Here is a 9,759-nt window from a genome sequence, read left to right on the forward strand (position 1 = left end):
TCAATTCTGGTGGAGATATAAGGAGAGGATTTTGAGAGTAGGACCAAAGAGTCTTAGGGCATAAACTAACAGTTGATGCTTTCTCCTGAAGAGTTAATGTGTCTTTCATGAAGTCCATATGATGAACAATAAAGTTTATTTGCCTGTGCAATAGTCTCCTTAAGTAGTAGAATTATACTGATGAAGGTAATAGAATAGTAAAATCATGTTAATGTAAGCCATGTGGGGGTGTATAGTTCCAGTTTTCAGTTCCAATTTAAGTATGTTTTGGGCTTTTTTTATTCTTAGTTTTTAAAATGTTCCATTCTATTCCTTGTAACTTGCCTTTTTGACTTAACAATATATCATTTTCTCCAAGTTGACTGATGGAGATCAAACTCATTCCTTTTTTTTTTTTAAGAATATTTTCTTTTTTTCTTATAAAAGTAATATATGCATATTGTAGAAAAAATGGAAAGTACAAGAGAAGTACAAAGAAAAACATCACCCAGAAGGGATCATTCTTCAGATTTTAATTTATTTCCTTTCAATTTTCTTCTGTTTATTACTTTCCCCCAGGATTTAATTAGGTAGAATTTAATTATAATAAAATTAAACCATTTTTAAAATAGAGTTTTGTATTTGTATATGATAAACACCTCCAAAACCAAGGTGTGGAACATTTTTGTCACCCCAAAATTTTCCTGACACCCCTTTACAATCTCTTCCAATCAACCCCAGTCTCAGGCAACCACTGATCTGTATTCTGTCAATATAGTTTTTTCTGTTTTAGAATCTCATGTAAGTGGCTTCATACAATACATAGTCTTTTATGTTTCACTTCTTTTGCTTAACATAATGTTTCTGCAATTTATTTATTTTAGGTGTATTAATAGTTTGTGACTTTTTATTGTTAAGTAGCATTCCACAATATGAATACTTTGTAAGATATTACCAATTGGATATCTGTATGAAAAAAAATAACCTCAACCTTTACCTTATATAGAGAAATTAAGTCTAAATGGGTTATAAAGCTAAATTTAAGAGTTAAATTATTGCATTTCTAGAAGCAAACATAGGAGAAATCTTTGTGACACTGAGTTAGGCAAAAGATTTCTTAAATGGAACATGAAAAACATAAAATATAAAAAATTGCTAAAATTGACTTCATCAAAATTAAAAACATTTGTTCTTTGCAAGACACAGTTAAGAAAACAAAAAGGCAAGCCCTGGACTAGGAGCATTTCTTGTGAGCCCAAGTCCTTAATAAACAGCTAAAATAGACTTTCCCATACACTCGAACACTAGTTTCCATTGCTTTTGAGGTCAATTCCCAGTTTTCAACTCCTAACTCTCCCTTCATGATCTTCCTTCAAAAAACTTATCAAGGAAGATGGTGGACCAGAAAGTTCTCGGAATCAGTCCCTCCACCAAAACTGCTATTGAGGTGGCAGGAACTATTTGTATCAACTCTGAATCAACTCTCAAGTCTAGGGGAACAGTGGGAGGAGAGGGAATAAGAGGCTGGTAAACTGCAATAAAATCCAGTGAGTATCACCCTCGCAGTAGTGGCTACCATTCCCTTTTCCCAGCCTCCTGACAAGCAGTTGTAGGGACTACAGCTCTGACTCTAGGCACAGCTTGCGGGTGCCAGAAGGGACATAAAGAACTAGTCCTCCAAACAACAGGAATATGTTGTCTGATCCCAGATCTCTACCTTTGATCAGCTACTTCAGATCACTGGGGGCCTACCTGAGGGCAGCCATTGTTCCAACTCTCCTTGAGCAAAGGCTGCAGAGGAAACTTAAAGACAGTAGCTTTTCTCAAAACTATGCAACACAGTTAAAGGGCTGCATTAGCTAGCCATGTGCTGAATTAAGAAAACAGAGCTTCAAAAGCTATAATACAGGGATTCTTAACAAGGGGTCCATGAGCTTAAATTAAAATTTAAAAAAAAATTTTCTTGTGGCGACATGTTGATGAGGGTGTGATATATTATTAAATAATACACAGTATAGTGTGGAACCTAGTAAGGAGTCTGTAAGTTTCACCTGACAGGCAAAGGGGACTGTGGAACAAAAAAAATGTTAAGACCCCTGCTATAGAAGCATGGTGCCCTTGCCGGCCCCTTCCCCAACACCTCCACAATGCTGGGTGGGTCCAGCTTACACTCTCATTGTGGGTCACTAGCTCTGTTCCAGAGGGAGCAGAGTGGCCCCTGTGTGCACACTGTTATGCATGTATGTTAGTGCCAGTCTATCAGGTGGAAGTCTGAGAGACTAAGCCTGGAAGTGGCTCAGACTCACCTCCCAGAATTTGTCCTGAGGGCAATGAAGCCACTTACAGAGAGCTGGGACACTGTGAGAAACAATTAAGTTGAAATGGCCTGGGGCAAAGGACTACCTGCATTAAATCATTCAAGAGAGCATGCAGGAAGGGGTGGAGGTCTGTTCCAAAGGGAGTATAGGGGACTTTAATTCCTGTACACTGTAAATGGTAATTCCTACCGCCTCTATCAAAGCACAAACGCAGGAAAGAGAGAGGCTTCAAGATTTGACTTCATGGAGTCTCTGATAAGACAGGGAGGCCCCTGCACTTCACTTTCACCTTGGGCTGATTTTCTTGATAGCAGGGCTAAACTGTGAAGGAGACCATTAGCCAAAGCAGAGCCAATTTGCAAAAGAAGAGAATGGTGCTTTTAGTATTGGTTGGTTTGTTTTGGTTATCTCCTGGTATTCAAGAAAATCTCTATCATATAAATAGATGGATACAAACTAAAGGGAAGGCCTAGGAACTAAATCCCAGAATTAACACTTTAAAATATTAAAATGATTAAAAGACAAACAAATGAAATCATGGTCTATCCAAAGGAAAGAGATAAAAATCTAGAAATCATCAGGTAAGAAGACCGGATACTTTTTGGACTTACCAGACAGATACTTTAAAATAATGATCCTCAGATTGTAACTGAAGTTATGAATTAACAAATAATTCAGATTACTAGATTACTATATAGATGCCTTTTACTTCCAGTATATTATAAAGCAGCCAAAGGTTAATGTCAAAATTACTGAAACTGACTAGATTGACCTCACCTTTTGTATATGGCCATTTTCAACTAAAAACATGTCATTGTGATTATCATCTAAACTGGTCTCACTCCTTGTCCCCTGCTCCCACCCTGCCTTTCGCTTCCTTATACTTTGCCCGCCTGTTCCTCGTAACCTCCCTGTATTATGGCCCTTCTCAGCAGCAGTTTGTGCTGCTGCCTCCCTCCGCCCCTCCTCCCAGCCACTGTTATCTTCCCCCTCCCAGCCGATCGCTGTTCTCCCCGCCTCATTTCAACCGCCCTCATCCCGTATCCGCCCCGGCACAACCTCGGAAACAACCCCCTCTGCCATCAATGGCTTACGTCATAAACCGCAGGTCCGCCCTTGCCTCTGCAGCCAATCCTCAGCTGCCCCGCGGACATGCCCCTCCCACAACCTCCCCGCCTCCATGACACTATAAAACCCCAAGTACTTCCCGAATAAAATCAGACCTGCGCACAGACCTCGTCTCCGTGGTTTTTCCTCCATCGAACCGCGCGTCCCCACCAAGCCTTGAGCCGCCCACTGCCGCCCCGGTCAGGCCGTGGCGTAGGCCCGATCCCCGGCAGCGACTCGCCTGCAGTGACCCGCCTGCAGTGCCGCAGCGGAGGCCAACAGGTGGCGCCCGAACAGGGACCCCAGCTACGGCCCCTTGTCTGGCCAGCCCGCTGCTGACCCCTCGCACGGGACCCATCGCCGTCCTCCCGTGCCGCCGCTCAAGGTAGGGACTCTCCGGCGTTGCTCCCTTCACCCCCCTCCTGAGCCCTCTGCCGCGATGGGGGCCTCCCTCTCATCCCGTCAGGTTCCTCAAGTCCGCCTGCTCGCTGCCCTCTTAGAGACTCACCACGTGAAGGTCTCTCTCCGTCAGCTACAGCGGTATTGGGACCTTCTCCTACCCTTTAACCCTTGGCTCGTCACCTGTGCTCTCTGGAGCCCAGAGACCTACGAACGTTTAATTCAGCGGGTGACGTCCGCTATGGAGCACGATCGCAAGCAGTTTCCCCCCGGCCTTATCCCGACCCTCGTCGCTATCCACGCCTGTCTCCAAGGTGTGCCCTCCCCTGCCTCCGCTCTCGCCTGTGAGCCTAGCCACCCTCTCACCTGCGATCCTGATGGAGACGACGATACTCGTTCTCTGTCCGCCCAGCTAGAGGCCGCGCTCGAACTGGATCCCCCCACAGCCTCCGATCCAGACCCCAACCAACATGGCGACCCCCCGCCTTCTCCCCCCCCCACCGCGTCCTGCAAACAATGCCAACATGGCGCACCTCCTCCTTCTTCTTCCTCGGCGCCCTCTTCCCGCCTTTACCCACCTCTTCCTGTCTCGTCGCCATCCGGTCCCGTCCCGGATGCCTGCCGATCGCCATTTTCGGCTAAACCGGCAGAGCCTCCGGTGCCATCTTGGCCTGTACCTGGAAATGACGTGGCCACTCCTCCATCTTGGCCCGAGGCCAGAAGTGATGTCAGGCGTGACATCACCGTGCCGCCATCTTGGCCAATCAGGAACACCATTGCCGCCGCGCCCTCCTGGCCGGCGCCCGGTGGCACCGCCAATGCCTCACCTCCATGGCCCGCTTCGCATCCCGCCTGCCCCAGCAATAGCGGGAGCATCGGGAATCCTCCTCCACCAGCGTACGACACCGCCTTTCTCACCTCCCCCACTCCGCCTCTGGCTCAGATGTTCCCCCTCAATCCCGCTCGCACTCCGCAGAGCCCACAAGCGTGGGTCCCCTTCTCTCCCAAAGACATCCAAATGCTCCGCAACGCGATAAAAGAGGATGGCCTTGCCAGCCCTCATGCCCAAGACCTTCTCGAGCGTATGACCATCCCTCGCTGCATCCCTTACGATTGGATCTCTCTAGCCCGAGCGGTTCTCTCCCCCGGGCAATTCATTGACTGGCGAGCCCATCTCGGTGTCCTGATCGACAATCAGATTGCCGACAATGCTCGTCAGGGTGTGCATTACCCTGCAAACGCATTTCTCGGGTTCGGCCCTTACGGCGATCCCAGCGCCTACACTGCCACCCCGCCTGGGTTTTTCATCCAGCTCCGTGACTGTGTTTTTCGAGCCTTCCGTTCGTGCGCCGCGGCCGCCCCAGAGCCCCTCGTGAAGCTTTTCCAAAAACCCGAGGAGCCGTTTAATGAGTTCGTAGCTCGTGTGCAGGCCGCTGCAGAGAGGCGAGTCGTCGGCAATGCAGCCCGCGAGTCCTTCGTTAAGGACATCCTGCAGGAGGGGGCTAACCCAGCTTGCAAAGCCATCATTCGTCCCCTTCGTGACAAGCCGCTCCAAGACTGGGTCCTCGCATGCTCCGGAGTTTCTGGGCAAGCATCTGCGCTTGCAGCGGCTATTGTCGCGGCAGTCCAAACAACCAACACCTGCTTCCGCTGCGGCGAATTGGGCCACTTCGCTCGGGAGTGCCCCAACCTTCCGGCTCCGTCGCAACCCATAGTCCAGCCTATGGTGCCACCACCGCGCCCTGTTCCTGCCGCCCGGCCGCCCTCCACCCCCTGCCCGCGCTGTGGAAAAGGGTATCATTGGGATCGCGATTGCCGTGTTCCGAGACAGCCTTTAAACGGGCAGCGGGGCAAGCCTCAGCCCCGCCACCAAGAGGCTCCAATCGCCCCGCGCCAGCCCCGCCCGTAGGCATCCACTGGTCCGTTCCCATGTCGCCCGCTTCGCAGCCGCGCCTCACCATCAAGGTCAATGGAAAGTGGATGGACGGCCTTCTTGACACCGGCGCCGAAATCTCCTGCATCCCACTCTCCCAAGCTCGTGACTTCCCACTCACAGCCGGACCCGTCATCGTAGGCGCCACAGGCCAGTCCTCCTCGCAACAGGCGGCTGAAGATCTTGCCTGGCATGACACCGATGGACGGTCAGGGTTCTTCCGTCCCCTGGTTCTCAGGGATATCAAGCAAGTCCTTTGGGGGCGCGACATTCTTCACCAGTCAGGCGCCGTTCTTTTTACTTCGCAGCCATCGCTGCCCCCCCAATAGTTTTGGCCGTTGCTCGCGTTCGACCTCCAGCACCCGTTCCTCTGCAATGGGACACAGAGGAACCCATTTGGGTGGAGCAATGGCCTATGACTGCCCCGAAACTAGCTATTCTTCAGGACCTCGTGGAAGAGCAGCTCCGTGCTGGCCATGTTGAGCCCTCCACCAGTCCATACAATACTCCCATTTTTTTCATCATCAAAAAATCTGGCAAGCCACGCCTCCTCCATGACCTGCGAGAGGTTAACAAGCACATCAAACCCATGGGCTCTCCTCAGCCCGGCATGCCTCACCCGTCAGCCTTTCCGCGAGATTGGTATGTGGCAGTCCTCGACATCAAGGACTGCTTCTTCTCTATCCCCCTGCATCCGGATGACTGCCCACGGTTCGCCTTTACTGTTCCCCAGCCCAACCACCACCGGCCTGCCAAACGGTATCAGTGGAAAGTCCTCCCCCAAGGCATGAAGAACAGCCCTGCCATCTGCCAGCTGTTTGTGGCTACTGCTATTGAGCCCTTAACCTCCGAGGCCACTATCGTGCATTACATGGATGACATCCTTGTAGCCCATCCGAGCGAGCCAAAACTACAAGCTATAGTTGCCAGTCTTCTCTCCAATCTGAAAGATATCGGTCTTCAGATCAACATAGAGAAAGCCGTTTTCCACCCACCGTTTCAATTCTTGGGCTTTGAAATCTCGGAAACGGTCACACCCATGGCGCCGCTTATAAACGTCCCCAAAACCATGACGCTGCATGATCTCCAACAGCTTTGTGGCCAGCTCAACTGGCTGCGCCCGTCGCTGCCAGTCACCACACATCAGCTGCAGCCTCTGTTCCAGCTCCTTCAGACCACTGGCCCACCATCACAGGCACCCACAAAGAGGGTCACCCTGTCGTATGAAGCAGAGTGCGCCCTGAGCTGTGTCAACTCTGCCCTAATGGACTGCTTGCTCCAGCGAATAGACCCAGACAAGCCATTTGCAGGACTTGTCCTTCCCACCCGTGGGACCCCCACTGGCCTCATCTGGCAGGACGGTCCACTCCTGTGGGTCCATTTAGCCAAAAGCAAGCTTCGCAAAATCACCCCCCAATCCGTCCTGTTCGCGCAGCTCGCCATCACCCTTGTTGAGCGCTCCACCCACCATTACGGGCGTCATCCAGATGTCATCATTTGGCCCCTTACAACTCAGCAGGTCACTCACTTGCTAAAGGACTCCATAGATATGCAGGCACTGTTCCTCCTATTCTCCGGCCCATTCGATAATCACTTCCCCCAGCATCGCCTCATACAAGGCCTCAGCACGCTCCCCGTCGCAGCTCCTGACCATTTCCCGTTCCCGTCCTCCAAGCCACTCCCCAACGCCGCCATCGCCTTCACTGACGCCTCCAAGCACTGCCTTGCTATAGTCCTCTACAAGCCAAACTCCACACAACCCCTCTGCCACACCCGCCGACATAGCAGCTCTGTCCAAGTGGCCGAATTGAAAGCCGTCACTCTGGCTCTCCAATACCTCCAGGACCAGCCAGTAAATATCTTCACGGACAGTCTCTACTGCCTGCAGGTCTCTCGTATCCTTGCCTTTGCGGCCTTCCTGCCGCCTGCTAGCATCGGCAACCGGGACATCAACCTGGCCTTAGCTGACCTTCAACTCCTCTTAGAGAGGCGGCGACAACCCTGGTTCATTGCCCATGTTAGGAGCCACTCAGGCCTCCCAGGCCCCTTGGCTCACGGCAACCATCTCGCTGACCAGGCCGCCCAAGGTGCTTCCATCAATGCCCTCAGCCCCGCAGCTGCCGTAGGAGACATTATCAACCAGGCAAAGACCTTGCATGCGCGCTTCCATCTTGGTGCGCCCGCCCTCCATCGACTCCTCCCAGAACTTCCCATCGAGACATGCAAACATCTGGTGCGTGCGTGCCGCTCCTGCGCACCTTTGCTGCCCCTGGGGCCACTCCAGCCCCAGGGTGTCAACCCGCGCGGATTGCGGCCCAACTCTAGATGGCAATTAGATGTCACACATGTCGCTTCCTTTGGCCGATGGAAGTTCCTTCATGTTGCCATCGATACGTTTTCGCACCTCTGCTACGCCGTCGCCCTCCCGGGAGAGTCTGCCAAGTATGCCACTCAAGCGCTCCGGGAAGCCATCCTCTTCATGGGAGTCCCTTGGGACATAAAGACAGATAATGGCCCCGCCTACCGCAGCGCCGCCTTTGCCGAGTTTGTGAAGCTCTACAACATCACCCACCACTTCGGCATCGCATACAACCCGCAAGGCCAAGGACTTGTTGAAAGAATTCACCAAACCCTCAAGATCCTCGTCCAGAAGACTAGAGAGACTCAACCCCGCCTCACCCCACGTGAAACAGTCACGCAAGTGCTCATCCAGCACAACCTGATGACCTTTGACTCTGAGGGGCTTTCGCCCGTCCACAAGCACTGGGGGCCCTCTTACCGGCCCACTCCGGCCCCTCTCGTCCTCTGGCGCGACCCGCTCACTAGCAAGTGGACCGGACCAGTGCCCCTTCTCACCCAAGGGCGAGGATTTGCCTGCGTCTTCCCGGAATCTGCACCCCAGCCTGTCTGGATCCCTGCTCGTCTTGTTAAGCCCTTCACTCCACACGGCCCTGCCGACCTTCCACCTCCCGACCCCCTTCCCCCTGATGATTCCCCCCTGCCATAATGATGGCCCCTCTCCGCACCTCACCCCCCCCGTGAGGTTTTTCTCCTCTTGTCATTGCAGATGACGCCTCCAGTCGCCCAGTCGAGCCCGCCTGAGTCTGCCCCTCCTGCGCCATCACCCGCAGGGACCACGCCAGCTCTCTCCCGCCGCGAGCGACGTCGACGTCGTCTTCTTGTCCGCCGCTTGAGCCGTCTCTCCCTCGAAGATGCCTCCATCGAGCAGCAAATTCTCCAGCTTCTCCGTCGTGCTCGCGCCTCCCCTGCCCCGCGCCCTCCTACCACCCCCCCCCTCCTACACCTTCTCATCATTATGCTCTCCTTAGCCTCCTCAGCCCAGGCCACGCCCCTTTGGGCCGCCCTTCTTCAACCGCCTGGTTTCCTCTTTCTCTCCCCTCACTCCCCCACCTTCCCCACCATGTACTCCCCCAACTGCGACTTCCTCCCAGAAAGCTGCGACCCCCTCGCCCTTCCTGTCTCCTCGTCGTTGCCAAATGTCTCCATCCCTATTCCCCTCGCACAGCTGTCCTAGTCCTCTCCCAAAGCCATCCCTTTCCCGAGGAGGCCCGGCACGCCCAGGTGTGGCTCACAGAGGTGGCAGGAGGCGGCCATCGATAGGGCCCATCGTGGTCGCCTCGAGCTGCGGGTACGGGTTCTCTGCCCTCCGCATGGGGAATCGGGCATTTCAGCCGCCCTCCCCTCTGCTCATGCCCCCCTCGTGCCCCCACGCCCCCTGCCGGTAGCCCCTCCTCGTTCCTTTCTCTCCTATTTCCCCTCCTCTCACCCCCCTCATCTTTCCTCCCTACAAAATGTCAATCCTGCAAAATCTGCGCTTTCTGCAAAGCCGCCAATGGTTCTTATTTTCGAAAGAGGGAGCAATTGTCCCCTGCTCCCACCCTGCCTTTCGCTTCCTTATACTTTGCCCGCCTGTTCCTCGTAACCTCCCTGTATTATGGCCCTTCTCAGCAGCAGTTTGTGCTGCTGCCTCCCTCTGCCCCTCCTCCCAGCCACTGTTATCTT

Source organism: Dasypus novemcinctus, chromosome 8 (assembly GCF_030445035.2).
Source record: "Dasypus novemcinctus isolate mDasNov1 chromosome 8, mDasNov1.1.hap2, whole genome shotgun sequence".
NCBI classification, from domain to species: domain Eukaryota; kingdom Metazoa; phylum Chordata; class Mammalia; order Cingulata; family Dasypodidae; genus Dasypus; species Dasypus novemcinctus.